The sequence below is a fragment of the Euprymna scolopes genome, chromosome 18 (genome assembly GCF_053919585.1).
Source record: "Euprymna scolopes isolate OS-2025 chromosome 18, ASM5391958v1, whole genome shotgun sequence".
Lineage (NCBI taxonomy): Eukaryota > Metazoa > Mollusca > Cephalopoda > Sepiida > Sepiolidae > Euprymna > Euprymna scolopes.
In genome coordinates this window covers 3,214,074-3,232,401 of record NC_136499.1, presented here as the reverse complement: position 1 = coordinate 3,232,401, position 18,328 = coordinate 3,214,074, and positions in this window count along the sequence as shown.

The following is an 18,328-nucleotide window of genomic DNA, read 5'->3' as shown; positions in this document are numbered from 1 at the left end:
ACGCCACCACAGCTATGGGTCAATACTGAGCTGACATCAAAGTGCAAATCGACCTTGCATGTCACACGTTCTGCTGAATCAAGATCTGAGATAAAGAGCAAGACCAAACCACTGATTTACCAAACGCTAGTTCGAACGGTCCTCCTTTATGACCACATTCTTTTCCAACACTAAACTTCATAGCTCCACATCAGCTTTAACCTTCATCTGACAGGTTTTTCTTTGTCCACTAAATCGCTTTTTCCAAACTTTTATAGACAACCTTTTGCGGCAATTGATTTGTAGCTGAATTCTTCTTGTTGACAGCCAATGTGGACTTCTCATGAGGATGACTTGTTGAGTGGAGTTAATTTAACATGAGAAACATTCGGTATTATTTGAGAAGTGCTATCATCGGACAAAGTGGTTGCAACACAGAAATTAGCAATATAAAGTTTCCAATCACCTAACATTCGTTTTATTGGCCAGAACTTTCTGACAAATTTGTTTAATTTTGCACAAACATTAAACATGATATGAGTAAAAAAGTAACAGAACGGATTTTCCGGGAAAACTCCAGTTACCCCTCAAGGGGTGCTGTTCGGGTTAAAATGGCTAAAATTGACACTTTTGTGCTTATGAAAAAAATTGATACCTTGGATTTTATAAAACTTTCTAAAAAGTTGTAACTAACTGATTTCTATATAATTTTGTTTGTCTATACTTCGCGATAACTCTTGGGTGTGCACCAGGGGTTCTTTTAGGGTTAATAAAAACAGTCCATTTTTGGGACTATTTTACCATATTTGTCAAAAATTTTCTGTATATGTCTATTTAGCAGTTTTGCATGGTGCTGAACTCAAATTTAAATATGTTAAAGCCTTGGGGACTTTTGGAGCTAAATGGGGCGTGGCAAATGATGGACGTAGTCATTTCTTTTTTTGCATGGTGCAGAACTCAAATTTACATATGTTAAGGCGTAAAGCTGCACAGTTTGTTCATTTTCATCAGGATTTGACCTCCCCTGGGGACTTGGGGCTAAATGGGGGGGGGGGAGACAAATGCTAAACTTAGTCATTTTTTTATGCCTCGTTCACTGTGCATTCATGGGGGACCATGCATGCTTCACTTGTTTTTTTTTTTTTTTAATTTGTTTTTTTTTTAACTACTGAAGCTCTTTGGTTTTTTTTTTTTCTAGATTTGTGGTAAATTTTGTGATAATTTTTTCATTCATTGGATTTTCTAAAAAAAACATCTGAAGAAAACACTTATAAAAAAAATTTTACAGACTTTCAAGAAACAAAACGAAAAATAATTTCTGTGATAAGAAAAACAGAGTTCACAACATTTTTCTTACAAGACGACCAGACAAATAGCCAAAAAGTCTCAATTGTCTCAATTACGGAATGTACTGTTTTATTTGTTTAATTTGTTGGGGGGGCGGAGGAATGAAAAGAAAAAGAGGTAAACTTGAATTTCTTACAAAAAATATTTCAAGAACATAAAAAAATCATTACAAAATTCAATTAGTTTTATATACTAACGTTTGCTTTGGTGTTTTTTTTTTTTTTCATGAAAATAATTTTTGTTTTCAAAGAATTATTTAATTCAAAGAAAAGATTTAAATAATTTTTCACCCAGCGATTCACAATTCATTTCAATAAGTTTGATATAAAGTATTTCTGTGTAAAAAAAAAAAAAAATGGCTGTCAGACCAAAACATGTGAGGAATTAAACTTTGTGAGTTAAGTTATAATTAAGATGCTGCCTTCCTTCAGTTATATAAATCAATATTTTCTGCCCAAAAGGTCAAATATGAAATTCAGCCAATCACAATATAGTTTAGCTTTTATCTAATTAAAATCTGAAGAAATTCCTGTGATGATTTTGAGAGAAAAATATAAAAGATAATCTGGTCTTCCTATTAAATAATTTATTTATTTATTTATTTATTTATTAATTAATTTTAACAATTTATGAATATTTTTCCTCCAATCGAAAATTAAACAAAATGTCCCAACGGGCTTTACACTAGCTTTATTTTTAATCCCATTAATTTTATGACACTTGTTGGGTGGGTTTCTACCAGTATTTTGTTTAATTTTCGATTTTTGATTGATTATCAAGATTCCCCGAGATGACCGTCTCATATGAGTCATTTTGTTCTTGTTTTAACACTCAACATTACTTGTGTTTTAAAGTAAATAAACGTTTGAAAATACATTAAAATACACAAAAAACTTATCTTTTTAGATAGAAGAGTAACTTATCTTGCCTTTGGTAACATTTATTTTTTGGGTATTTGTTTTTTTTTTTAACTGCTTTTTCGTTTTGTGGTCTAGACTGCTAAATGCCTCATTTTCTCTTTGCAATGAAATAAATTGTCATTTTCCCCAATTCCCTCACGACCTTCTGGACATGGGGATCAAAGATCAAAGTTTAGTATCTGTTCCTGCAGATGGTGCTTTAAAAGTTATGTGAGGGTAGCCCCACATATCAGACCATTGCTCTTGTAGCAATCAGTTTTGGTCAATGTAGGGGAACCCTTTATACCAATTGTCACTACCAGTTCCCCCTGCCCCTCCTCCGCTTCTCACCCCAGTAAAAAACGGCCTTGTGCCTAATTTGCTCAGTCGGGAAGCAAATAAATAACCACTTTTTCGTTTTGTTGTCTATACTGCTAAATGCCCCATCTTTCTTCACGTTAAAACTAATCGCGCTTTATAGATTCACTCTGATACGTTTTCTATAAATTTTTAAATTAAAAAAAAAAAAAAAAAAGCAGAGATCACTATTTTTTATATACAAAAGAATTTCTAAGTTTTTTTTTTTACCCCCCCCCCCCCCAAAAAAATCTTAGAAATCGTTTTCATATGTAAAAACTAACTGGGTTCATTCGAGAAGTTATTTCTAATGCAATTTTAAATAAATTATTTATTGTTGCTTTGATTTCTTGTACTAGACTGTTAACTATTCTGTACTTTTATCCCATTTAGACAGGATCTAGGTAGTAGCATTCAGAATTATACTACATTTCTAAAAGACATTGTTTCTTTTTTGTAGTGCATTTCAATTGACATGGCAGAGAGAAGAAGCCTTGTTCAGGCAGATCTTTTTTTTTTTTTTTTGTTAACTTATTTTCTCAATTCAGCCGTTAAAACATTGCAAGGAGCATGAATACTATTGATACAACATCAACAAAAGATCGAATTCTGTTAAATATTTCATCCAATATTTCGCAAAAGTTTTCTTTTAACATATTTTTTTATCATTATTTCTGAATTCATCAAATTTCATCAGAAAAGATTCTTAATCTAAATTAGCCATCTATTTAAAAATTTCTGAACTTCTGCAAAGAATGACCTGTTGTTTTGTGGATAATGCCTTGGAACATGGTAAAATGCTCAGCCAATGCAGCAGACAACAGTTAATTGGAAGAAAATATTAGTTTTAATTATGCAAAAAATGAAATCATTAAAAAATACACCATGAATTTTTATTCACAATGAATAGCAAAAGACGACTAAATAACTCCTTATAGACAAATATATATTCCTTAAAAAGCTGCTAGAATTTTTTTTTTTTTTAATATATAGACTACAAATAGATTTGGAAAAGAAAAAAATAAAAGGAAATTGAGATATGTAAAATCTGTATACACATAAATAAAAAATAAATTAATTAACACTTATTTGAGTGTTTATAGACTCCTCCTAAGAAATATTAAATTTTAAATACACTTGAGAAAACGTCTTACATCGCCATATTAAAAATCTAAGGGGAATAACTCATTATTTTAATAAGAGTTATCGCTCTTTAAATGCTTTTTTTTTTTTTTTCAAAATTTTAACGAGAACGATTAAGTAGCTTTATTTTATAGTAAAAATTTCCATTATTTTCACTTACTTATATATACTTGTTTATAGGAAACAGTGTCCCAGATAGTAGCCCACTATATCAAAGTGGCACGGAGCCTTGCTTGGGGTGAAAAAGCCATAAATAAAATTAAAAAAACAAAACACGAACGGCGAAGAAGCTGTTAACATCCTTGGTTGGGAAGTAATAAGGACAGAGTATGTACTAAAATTATACACACGCACACATAAAAGTTTAAATAAGAAAAATAACCAAAAATTTAGCCAATCATAAATTTATTTCAACCTAATACGGTATTTTCAAATGAGCAACTGATTGAAGGCTGTTATCTGACCAGTTTTCTCATTTGAAAATACGTTATTGGGTTGAAATAAATTTATAATGATTGGCTAGGTGTGTCAGAAATTTCGTGAAAAATAGTGAATAATTCCACCCCATCTTTCCAAGCTTATAACTCCTCGAAAAATGCAATTCAAGCCCTATTTTTTTTTTCAATTAAAGGACCAAGGTTTCATTAAAAAACAAAAACAAACAAACAACGTGGTTTTAAAAAAAGGTTTTAAACTTCGAACTTTACAGGTAAATTTCTAAAAAACACTACTTTTTTTTTGTTTTAAAGTTGAATATATTATTTATTGGCCCTTTTTCTTCAATTTGTGATATATAACACTTTGGTGAGTAAATTAATTATTTACTTTTTAATAGACACTTGAAAATGGGGGGGGGGGTGAAATAAAAAAAAACGTTTGTCTAAAATATTATATTCGGTTTATTGGAAAGAGCATAAAATTTCACATTGACCCTGAAAATACCGCAAAAATAGAATCAATAGAAAAATTTTGATATATTTTTAAAGTTTAAAAATTGAAAAATATTGAGTTCATAAAATTCATTATTGTTTAAAAAGAAAATATTTCTATTACTTTTAAAACAACTTTAATAGTTTATTTTGGAAGTATAATCTATAAAGAAAATAAACAACCCACTTTTAAAAGAGAAATTACGAGTTTTTTATATTTTATCCAGTTTCGTGTTAGGGGTGTCAAAAATTCCTACAAAAATTCTGATACACCTAATGATTGGCTAAATTTTTGGTAATTTTTCTTCTTTTAGTTTTTCTTCTTGCTCTGCTATGCATTGAGCTCTCCTCCTGGAGATTACTTACAGAAAGTCCCCTATCCTTTACTGACATAACACCCACAGAATATATAAGAAGGTTCACAAAAACAAAGTCAAACAAAGGTAAATAAACAAAAAACAAAATAAAAATAAAATAAAACAACTGAAATATACAAATGAAACAATCATAAAATTTTATTTTTATTTTGTCTCAAACAAATGCAGTAATGGTAATGATGTAAAAATTTTTTTTATATCAATCGTCTGTAATTTAATGTTTGAAAATTTCTCAGTCAGCAATAACAAAAACCTTAAAAATGTTTTGTAAAAGATTTCCAGCAAGGATTAAAAAAAAAAAAAAAAAAAAAAAAAAATTTCAATTTCAAAATAAATCTTGGATTTTCTCAAAATTAAAGAGGATGAATTTGGTTTCCAGAAAACAAAACAAAGCAAAACAAAGGGAAGTAATTCAGGCGAAATAATTCTTATAAAAACTAAAATAAAGGGAAATTATTCAAGAATTTTTTTTTTTTTTTTTAAGCTATTATTACCCTTGTCCTGAGAAATTAAGATATGACATAAGGTCGGTTTACTTGTAAGGATCCTGTACTTATTGACGACCAAATCATTTACAAAAAATTCCTGAACCTCTTCAGCATTAGCCCCTTATCTGGAGGCACTAAACAAAATTAACACTATTATTGCTTATTGGCATAAATCATTGGATACTACAAGATCAGCATATTCGGCTAATTTACTAGTTATTTAAAATGAACTGGATTTTAGCATTACTCTAAAGTAACATTTTACATAAAATCAAGTTTTAATAATCAAAATAATAAAGTAACGTAAATCAGTCATAGCGAATTTATTGATAAATATGAACTGTTCAATAACATTTGTCATGTTGTGAAATATGATATAGCTTTGAAGAATATTTGACAAAACGCCAAAGTCTAAAATCATATGATAAAAATAGAATATTTCAGCGTTATAGAAAATAAGGGGGAAAACCTATAACATGAGTGAATTTATATTTTGTCCCTATTTAGCAGATTTCATGAGGGTGATTGATTTTCACATCGCACACAACTGACATTTCCAAATGAAATTCAGATTTTAATTTATTTTCTTCAGAAATCACTCACTGATGAAGTTCCCTAAATAGGGAGGAAATGTCGATAAAATCAACAGTGTTTCATAATAATAGTAAATATAATAATAATAATATACTTTTTATTCGTTTTACATAAGCATAATTACGTAAAACAAAAAATATATTGTACCTACTTCGGTATTGAGCATGCTTGCATTAACCTTGTTAAAACTTACTTGATTGCTTGAGATTTTATATATATATATATATATATATATATATATATATATATATATATATATATATGATAGAAATAGAAATGCAACATTATGAGAAATAAAGAAAACCTAAAGCAGTTGAGTTTATTGAAATTTTATTCCTATTTAGGGGACTTCATCAAGGTGATTGATTTTCCAAGAAAATAAATTAAAACCACAAGTACATTTGGAAATGTCTTCTGTGTGCACAATGAGAAACAGTTTCTGTTCCTTTAAACAGAAACTGTTCTTTAGAAGTGAGTATTTGCAATATTTGTGTGGTGTTCACCTCATACCACACACATATTGCAAGCATTCACTTCTAAAGAACATATCCCGTTCAAAGGAACAGAAACTCATTTTTGCATCGCAGACAACAGATTTTCCAAATGCACTTGTCATTTTAATTTATTTTTCTTGTAAAATAAATTATCCTGCTGAATTCTCCCAAATATGAACGAAAGGTCGACAAACTCCTAAATTATTTGAATTCTTCGGACTACCGTTCTCATGTTTAGTGTCATTTTCAAAATGTTTCCGTTGATGTAACCTCTAACCATCTGACATTGGATTAATTACCAGTAAGAGCTGGACAAAAATACACTATACTTATCATGATTATATTGAAAGTGTCTGGTTGTGTGTGATTTTCTAAGCAGTGACCGAACAAATTAATCCACCGTATTGATTTGCAGTGTGCTTCAATTGTGCAAATACTAATTTGTTTAAGATTTTTGGTGAATTATGTTACTAGAGTCGGTGGTAGGGTTACGTTATTGCATATTTTGTTAGGTTAGAAAAAAAAAAAAAATTAGCAAAAATAAAACAAATTCAGTTGGTGAATTAATTTTCTCTGTCACTTCGTTTGGAAAGTATGACAAAATCTAACTACTTTTGGGAGAAAACCGCTTCAATATAACTAACATCGTCAGTGTGTTAAAAGAAACAAGCTTAATAGTAATGAAATTGTTTCTGCACGTTTCACTCACAAATGAGAGAGAGAGAGGAAAAATTAACCAACAAAAATTAAAGAGTAAATTTATTTTACCATGAACAAGATTGAAGAAATGCTAATTTATAATACAACTAAGAAAATTTGATCATTCTAAGAACGTTAAAAATATTAATAAATATAAGTTTCATTTTTAGAGTTTTTTTTTTTGTTAAAGAAATAAAAATAATGCAGGAAGACAATTTTAACTTACCTAGAAACATGAACTCCCTGCTAATAATTGAACAAGTATTTAATGAGAATTTGTTCTATGAAAATTCAGAGCTTTTTTTTTTTTTTTTTTTTTTTAAATTTTGGCTTACATTAATTAAGATTAAACAAAGTGAAGTTTGGTATTCAAAAAATAAAAAAATAAATAAATGGAAGTAATTCAAGGGGAGGTAATTCAAAACAGAAAGAAAGGTAAGTAAAGAAACTTAGTGTCATCTTGGAAAATATTATTTTGTAAGTTTATTTGAAGAAAGAGAATTCATTTTGAGGAATAAAATTGGGTTCTAATGGTAACTTTGGAATCTTAAGATGAAAACAAAAATAAATAAAGGAAAGTCAGAAATTAGTGGATTTTAAAATAATTCTTAGTAAATACGATTTTATATTTTATGTTATGTAGAAAAGTAATAATTTAAATTTTAGTGAAACAAACACATACTAAAATTTTCTTACCTTGCAGATTACAAAATGGCCGTCATAAAGAAAAACTAAGCTGTGAGAGAAAATATATTTAGTCTTCAAAATGGCTGTACAAATTCTTTGATCCGTCAAAAATTTGAAAATCTTAAATAAAATATTGTTTGTTTTCTTGAAAACTTGAAATATTACTCTTCTAGGTAATCTATATATTAATAAGACATTTTTCTATATATATGAATCACAAAAATACATGTTAAAATATATATTAGTTTTGGGGATGGAGTTATTTTTACTATTTGTGATTTACAAAAATCCATTAAGTGATCGATCTCTTACTAATCCCCCCCCCCCCGATACCACTCTCATTCTATATATCTCTTACTTTAGCTTCCATCACTCTTTCTCTTTTATGATACTTTAAGATAATAAAGCAAAAAAAACTAAAATGGTTGGAATAATCCATCATAAACAAAAGGAATTATTAGGCAGTTATTCAACCCATAGTTAGATAGAGAGGAAGGGCTAATTTTGAAATTTGTCTTTTCATACTCAACTGGCTTGGTAAACTCACCTTTTTTCGATAAATTCAAATAATTTAATCCAAGCTGAATGTGTGATCCAACAGCTCAATTTTTTTTTCCTGTGCATGTGCGTCTGTCCAGAATCGAATTAGTGCAATATAAAATACTGTCTCAATACCTTTCCATTAGAATAACTTTTACGAGCCTTTTAACCTTTATGACCTAGTTGAACTAATTTGTTCAGTCGTAACTAAATGAACATTATGTATTATGGGGTTTATAAAAGATTTTGTAATGTTACAAAATTGCGTATTTTTTTGCTTACAGTGTTTTTTATCTGTCGAGAATATCTCAAATTTTAATTTTGACCCTTTATGACCTGGTTGAATTAATTCGTTCGGTTGTAAATAAATGAATATAATGGCATAAATAAAGTAGAAATTGATTCAAACATGCCTTCTATGAATTAATTCAGTATCTGGGTAGATGCAGGATACCTCCAGATTGCAACTGTCCATGGCTTACATTCAGTATGCTACCATCTGTCCCAGAGAGTGGAGGATTTTGTGTTGTTAAAAACACACTTTTTTTCAAGCACTATGTTAAGATAAGTTTATGTTTCAAGCACTATGTTAAGATAAGTTTATGAAATGTAAAAATCTTCAGTGGTAGTTTAACTATTGAAGTTCATAAGTTTTCTATTTTGAAGACAATTATAGCGTCATTATCCTTTAAATTAACTAAAATTAATAAATACTTTTTAAATCATCTACATCATAATTCAGGTCATAAAAATAACAATAAATATTTTTTAATCATCTACATCATAATTCAGGTCATAAAATTAACAATAAGTATTTTTTTAATCATCTACATCATAATTTAGGTCATAAAGGGTTAATCATATGCACACATTGTTTATTGTCATCTAAGAATTCATCCAGCTGCAATCAGTAAATTCTAACATGCTGTATATGAAGATTTTAATTTTCATAACCATGTTAGACTAACACACGATTACAGTTGGAAGTGAAAGAAGATGCCATGTTCAAAAACAGCGACTGTTACTGCATACAATATCATAATTGTCTCCAATCATCATTTCATCTTGATAATACTTAACCTCTCTATATCTTTTCATCTGATTTTTCAGTTTTTCACTTTTAATTTATCCTTTTATTTTATGAACTCTCTGCACAAAAATAATTTTGCATTTATAACTAGTTTTCATTTAATGTTGTTTCAATTAATGCCAGTACCAGCAAATTGATGGCTTTGATATAATATTCATTTGCTAATATCTTTCCTTTGATGAGAAGAACATATTTCTTTGAAACTCCGTGGATTAAGGAAATTTCAATATATCTTATTTGAGTATCCTGTCAAACAATAAATTCATGTAAAATATAATAAATAATAATAATAATAATAATAATAATATATATATATATATATATATATATATATAGTAAGTAATTTATAAAATATATATGGCGATTAAGCTACACTGAATATTCTGCGTTTCATCCAACTATAGGATTCGTCAGGCTTATGCGCGAATTCTGTCGTTGCTTCTTGTTTTTATACATGTTGAGGATTTAGTAAAAGCTCTACACGGTTAAGGGAAGCAAATAATGCAAATAATAAAAGATGAGAATTTAAAGTTAAATAAAATTTTATTACATCAGCAGATCAATAAGGAAAAAGGAACTCTTTAGGACATGACATTTCGAAGATAAATGCTTCTTATCAGAAGAGGAGAAAACTATTTTTTGTATATATAAAAAACTGTCTTTTTCTCCTCTTTCAAATGAGAAGCATTTGGCTTCGAAATGGCATGTCTTAAAGAGGTTCTATTTTTCCTTATTGATCTGATGATATAATAAAGAATAAAGTTTTATTTAACTTTGAATTCTCATATATATATATATATATATATATATATATATATATGTGTTTCAGTTTTGCCATAAACTAAATAGGACTTATGAAATGTTAAAATTTTAATCCCATAAGCAATTTCAGAGTTTTTCTTTAAAAGACGCAATAGTCATGCTATGAAATTTTTTTTTTTTTTATAAAACAAGCTGTTGTATACAGGACGTTTTTTCTAACGTATAAAGAAACTATATTTTTTGTTAAATATATTACTGTTTTTGTTTAAATGTATTAATTTTGGTATTTGCTTAAAATATTAATTATTGTATAATTTGATCATTTTGTTAATTGAATAAAATTGTTTGAACTTTAAAAAAATGTTAACTTCAAAAGTTGCATTTAAAGTTGAATTGTCACAAACAAAATCTACGTTGCCTGACAATTTGATTTTACTATATAACACGTTGCAGACGACGACTCAGGGTTTCATGTTTAAAAGTGTTATTCAAAACCGTTTAGAGATAAGTGTAGTTTATACACGCGCACGCGCGTGTGTGTGAACAGATTTAACCATTTGAATTATTCAACTAGTGTCTTCATCTTTGATTCTATTAACACAATGTTTTGGTCGATGTAACCTCTGACCTTCTTCAAGTGCATCTTGTTGAACTCGGGAATTTGTACGAAGTATGTAATTACGAATTATTTAAGACAGTTACTTTTATTTATTTTTGGAAATGTTTTTATGAAAATCACTTGAGACAAGATATGGAGCCACTTCATGTTAGGAGCAAAAAGAAAAAAAAATTATCACAAAGACAGGAGATGCCTATTGACCTTTGTCTTGCAAAGACCAAGGCTGGAGTTTGGAGGAAAACAGTGAGCAGGAAAAGAGTTCCACAAGGTTATTTTCATGGCAAGTGCTCGACTGAACTCCAATCTATGGTCGCCCTTGCCAAACTTTCTCAAAAAACATTCCACTAGCTACAACCACTATATACAATTTTCCCCACTCTCTATCTGTGCCTAAATCTAAATGCAGATTCCAGAAACAAAGCTTCATTCCGAGAACTTCCCGTCTGTGAAACACTGTACTGCTGTCCTGCTTCCCGGTTAAATACAACATAGTAGCCTTCAAATGCAATGTAAACAAGTTCTTGTTGAGTCGTCCCCAGAAATAATCAAAGTTTACCCAGTTTACACCATTAACGATTACTAAACTACCACCTTACATTCATTAACATTTATCTTCGAGCAGCTTTCGGGCCTTGATAAGTGGTGACTTCCAAGTAAAAAACAAAACAAAAAACCTTGCAGTCTTTGGAAAGAAGCTACTGGAATAGGAAGCTGTACTACAATAAGGTATTAAAATAGTAAATTGATCATTAGACTAATGAGTCAAATGAGCTAGAAGAAAGGACGCAAGGAATAGATAAGACATTTCTAAAGAACACATGTCGTAATGGTATTTATAGAAAAGAATGAGACTAGCAACATCATGTCTGTGAGAGAGAGAGAGAGAGAGAGAGAGAGAGGTTACCGTAAAGAAGAAAAGGTGGAGCCAATCAAATTACAGATACGTTTTTGCATTTTATCAAGAACTTTCAAACAGAGATTCACCAGCCGAAATATGACAACAGTACTCGATACCTCATCCGACAGTTGATTTGTCGATAGAAAATGGTGTCAGATGTAAGAAAGTGTTCAAAACGATAGATTAAATAAAAAGTTCTGTTCAAAAATCCACTTTTCAGAGTTTTACAAGATGTATCTGGTAAAAGGTTGCGGATTATATTGGCCAAAACGTTGTGAAAATAACATCCAAATTATTAATCCACATCTCAAAAATTTAAAAACCGATTTAACCACGTCGACAGATTAGTCATTTGCTGGAGTAAATTTATAGTTTTAAATCATTCCATCACGGAAAACAGTTCCACTCTTAATCAGGCAGGAATAAAAAGTTTTTTCCAAAAAGAAAATTCATGACAACAGATTTTTCACAAATTACAAGACTTTTGCCTCTTTATCAAACATAGTTGGATGTGTGATGAAAATGGTCACTGTCAAAATTAGATAGTTGTAAAATTTATTTACTATTTTTTTAGTGACAGATAGAAGGCTGAGAGAGGGAGGGGGAGGAGGACAGTCTGGAAGAGAGAGAAAAATTGAAAGGTCGTGAGGCTGGAAGTTTAAAGAGAAATCAAGGGTATTGGGGAAGATTGCCAAGATGGGATCAAAAGAAAAAAAAAACACATCTAAGTAAAGCAATAAATTCCCACTCAAATTTAGAAAGTGAGATAAAAAAAAATTTTTTTTAAAAACATTCAGGTTTTTTTAAAGATATAATAAATATCAATCAATATTTATCAATCAATTTCTAATTAATAAATATATTCGGTTCATATCTAGAAATCCCTTATATTAAAAAGCAAAAATTAAGAAAAATCGACGAAACAAAAATATTATATTCCAAAAATTATGTAAATTAATCAACTAGTTTTGTTTTTAAGAAAATCGAATTCTATGATTAACTGAAGAATGACCATCTTATCCATTTTGAAAACAATCTCAAACAAAAAAAATAGGTTATCTTTCAGATGCAAGGTTCCTTGTTTACTTGCGGTTGTAACGATGTAAGATTCCGTTGTACGGAAGACCAAATCGGCCATAATTTAAATATTTAAATTTATTTACTGAATTTAAATATTTAAATTGATATACTGTTTAAATGATAATATACGTCTACGATGTTTTTATTGGCGCTTTTCTTCGTATTTTTTAATAACATTTTTTTTGCACCATTTACAAGTTTTTTTTTACAAATATTTTTTTTAATACTGTAATAGTAAAATTATTTTAGTAACATTCTATATTGGATACGTTTTTTTTATGAAGTTTAAGTAAAAAAAGTTCACTTTTTTTATTATTAAAAATACATTTCATGAAAACACCCATTATAAAATGTTCACGTTGTTTAATTAAAAGTTCTCAATTTTAATCTAATAGTTTTATAATTTTGTTATTTTGTTACAAATTTCTAATAAAGATTATTTTAATTTTAACGGTAATTTGGTTTTCATTATAAACTCCGTCATGTTAAAGGCTTTAAAATCACTTTAAATAGTAAATCAATTTTAATATTTAAAAAAAAAAGAGAAATCAACAGGAAAAAAATCTCGTGTGAAAACATTACGAGATACTTTTTCCGTATATATCTTTATTTTACTATTACAGTATTAAAAAAATTATTTGTAAAAAGAACTTGTAAATGGTGCACAAAAATGTTATTAAAAATACGAAGAAAAGCGCCAATAAAAACATCAGACATTTTGGCCGATTTGGTCTTCCGTACAACGGAATCTTACATCGTTAAAACCGCAAGTAAACAATGAACCTTGCATCTGAAAGATAACCAAAAAATAAAAACAAAACAAAGGGAGACAACTAAACAATAATTCATACTTACTTTATATTGTAATATATTATATTATAATTATATTGTAATGCCTAGGAATTCCCATTAAACGCTTAAAAATGATCTTTGGAAAAATTAAACTATTTGATCAATTCACATGATTTTTTAAATATATTTTTGTTTCAGCATGTTTATGTATATAATACAGATTTTTGTGTGTTTTTTTTTTAATACAGGAGAATTCTGAACCAGAACCGAATTTTTTTTTAAGAAAAAAAAATTTGATGGACAAGAATAAAAAAAAAAATTTAAGGAATTAATTTTGTTTTTTGTTTTCTTAAATCAAAAGTCATTCACAACTGAATGCAAAACACAGCAATTTTTTTTTTTAGAAAAAGAGGAAAATAATGCAAGGAATGTACAATGTGCAACATTCACTGAGAAAAATTTGTTTTGAGAAATAAAAATCACCATTTGAAGATTGAACGAAATGAACAAGAAAAAGACAAGAACAAAGAGAAGAATTTGAGCATTTTTTTTTTTGTTTCTATTTTGGTTCACATTTGGCCAAAGAATGAAAGAATGGCCAAAAAACTGGGAGAAATTTAATGAAAAAAACAAAAACATAAGTGAATGAGAATAATTGTTCAATGAAAAGAAACGAAGAAAAAAATTCTTTCATTTAGGAACAAAGAAACACAAAAATAATTTTTGCCTATAAATTTATAACAAAAATCACTTTCGAATTTCATGCATCAAATAATCAACAAAGCAGCCACTTTTTATGCAAATAATTGGTGATTGTGTAGATTAGTGATGTTTTAAACCAACGCATTTCAGGTGAAAACATTATTCCATATTTACATGCCGGGTCGAAATTAGTATAAATCCTCAAAATTATGAAAATTGATTCAGTATTAAATGTACTAGACATATTTTTTTAACAAAAAGTCATCCATAATTATGCTCTGAAATTTTGTGTTTAAAAATGGTGGACCCTTAATTTAAGTAAAGATAGATAAATCAGTTTGTCAGACTGAGTTGGTCGCATATCTCTTTCACATTACAACATATGATAATACTCGATAATTCCATAAATTTTATTTTTGCTTGCAATTGTTTTTCTACTGGATCATTTTTCGTAATTTATACTAATATCGACATATGTAAAGTTTTTACTTGAAATGCATGGGTTTAAAACATCACTAAGCTACATACGCACAAAATAATGCACTACAAGTGATTAATTTGAATGAAATTCGAAAAATTATTTTAATGCTGTTAAACTGTCAATAATTAGAGAGGAATTTCTGGTTAGAAGTAAATTTTGTAGTATTACATTGTGTTTTTGTTCCTGAATTAAATAAAAATAAGATTTTTCAACTGCGCATCTAATAATAATAATAATAATAATAATAATAATAATAAAGGCAGGATTGTAGATAATATTTGGATTAATATCATCTCTAAGAATCAAAAATTGATATGGAAAGAGGTAAAAAAAAAAATATGGAGGTTGAGTCTGGCCAGGATTTGTCATTTTGGCAGACATTTCTAATAAAAATAATTTAAAATTAAAAAGTTATTATGTGAGAAAATAGTTCAGAAATTACAGAAGCAATTTTTTTCTCTTTACCATGTTTCCAGCAACAAATAACAGAATAATGAAAAATATATAAAAACATGGTATTTTGTTTTAAAAATCACTGTACAATAAAATTTTGGATTTTTTTAATTTCTTTTTTTTTTTTAAATGGAAACATATTTCCTTTCTTTTATTTTGATAATTGTTTATTTTTTTTTTTTTTAATATGGAGACAAACATTTTTTTTGTCCAGGCTGTTTATTTATTAACATTTTTTGTGTAAAAAAAAAAAAAGAATAACATTTAAGTTTTTCACACACAATGAGAGAAAAACTTAAGAAAATTGTTTTGTTTTTTTATTTAAAAAAAAACAAAAAACTGATTCTGAAAAAGAGCACAAAATAATTTTTTAAATTGGAAAGTGTTGAAAAATGTTTTTGTGTATCTTGCATACGGAATCAATGGATGCCAACCGAGATGCAGACCAAAATTAAAATTAAAAAAATCTTTTAAATTGCAAAATTGTTATACAACAGTTATTTAGTGATTTCTTTCCATTTTTACGTGTTTAATACAAAATAAACGCACAAAGTCAAAGAATTTTAAATTGAATAAAAGTCAAGTTAAAAATAAAATTCTAAAAAAACAAAAACAAAAAAAAAACATGTTTTTTTAATTGAGTGCATATAATACTGCTATAGTTTTTTTTGTTTTTTTTGCTTTAATGGATGATATAAAAGTATTGACTAAATCCAGCAGTTGTTTTTTACAAAAATAATTGTTTTCTTGTTTAATTGTTATGATGTAGAAATAAAATGAATGTTCAAGTTCTTAAAACTAAGCAATCACACTTTATTCCAAAGTGAGTGAAATACAATGAAGAGTTTAAAATATTTTTCAGCAGATTTTAATTCATTTATAGATATTCTTATTAATTTTTTTATATTAAATCGAACAGTATTATAGCTTAAGATTTTTCTTAAAAAGACCTTATTCTAACCTAAGATTTGTCTTAAATAAATCTTATTCTAACCTAAGATTTGTCTTAAACAAACTGATTTTTAGCTTAAGATTTGTCTTAAAATAAACAGTTAATTTTACATTTTAATGGAGATAGATTTAAAATGTAGCAAAAGACCAACTGCTCATCACTGTAAAATATTTAAAGTACTTTTTAACATGCATTTGAAAATTAGCTTTAAAAAAAGTTTATAATCAATACTGTCAATGTAAATCTTTAACTATCACCATCTTAATATTATTAACTATTACGATATTAACATCATTAACAATTATTAAAACAGATACAAGCATTGTATTCTTATAGCAAAAGATTTTTCTTTAAATTTTGATGAGAACTTAAAAACACATAAAATTTTGAAAATAGTAAATTAAATAATTACGTTTTGTGGTAAGTTTTTTTTTTTAAATTTGATAATTGTAAAACTTCAACGAATCAAGTGTATTCAAATATCTTAAAAGTATTTAAAATTTGTGTCTATATATTTTTTATGTCTATTTTTTGTGTCTATATATTTTTTATGTCTATTTTTTGTGTCTATATATTTTTTACGTCTATTTTTTTTGTGCCTATATATTTTTTATGTCTATTTTTTTGTGTCTATGTCCACATAGAAGTGCTTATAGTTATGTCCACATATTAATGCATGCATAAATCTTTGTTTATATTTTTTAATGAAGCTTTCTAAAAGTAGCAACATTGTATTTAATAGCAAGTCTTGTTAATATAATGGTTATAACTTGCAGTCTGAATCAACTCAACATACATTAGGCAGCCAGACTGCAGGTTGTTTATATCCATTAAATATTGCAAAAACTTTAACAAAAATAACTTCTGTCGATTGATCCTTGATTTTTCATTTTCTCTGATATTGTTTAATATCAAGGTCAAATTTGTTAACAAGTCATAAAAGAACTGTAAAAAAAAATCGAATAAAAAATCGAATAAAAAATCGTATTCAAACTTTGAATAAGGTGTAGCATAAAAATATGTAAAAAAAAATATTTTAAAAACAATTACTGATATTGTAGCCTTCATATGTAAAAAGGTCTACCGTTTTAATTTGAATCAGGTTTGGAATTACCTAAAATGATGGAAATGTAAAAAAAAAAAAAAACATAAAATAAAATAGAGCTTTTTACTAGTATTTTTTGAAAATTCATGCAAACATAATTTGGCTAGACATTTGCAACTCTCCTGAACTTTGTCAAACAACTTGATAAGATTTATTTAGTTTTCAGCTAGAACTGAAACCTTTCTGCAAATGTGTAGACAAATTATGTTTGCATAAATATAAATTTTATTACCAATATATAAATTGGATCTACAATGTTACTATTTTCAAAATTTGTCATTAAATAAAACATAATAATAATATTAGAATTTTTTCTTAATAATATATTATGTATTACATTGTCTTGTTTTAGATGGATACTAATCTTAAATTGTTATTCATGAGACTGGAAAAAACATAGAAAAATCACAGAAAAGTCGGACCTGAAATTTGGGATTCTTTGCATTCCAGCCAAGTAACGGAAAATAATTTATTTAAGGGTATTACCCATACAAACATATGTTGCAAAAAAGGCAATGTGATACATACAATATATATAAATATTGAATGTACATGTGTGGGTGTATATGTTGTTTATATATATATATATATATATATATATATATATATATATATATATAACTACTTCATTTATTCACATAAATTTAATATACAAAAGTATAGATTTATGCGTAAACTTTAAGTATTTAATTCAAAAGTGCTCAATACGTAGGTAGAGCTAGTTAGTAATTTATAAAATATATATGGCGATTAAGCTACACTGAATATTCGGCGTTTCATACACTATAGGATTCGTCAGGCTTATGCGCATAAGCCTGACGAATCCTGTAGTTGGATGAAACGCAGAATATTCAGTGTAGC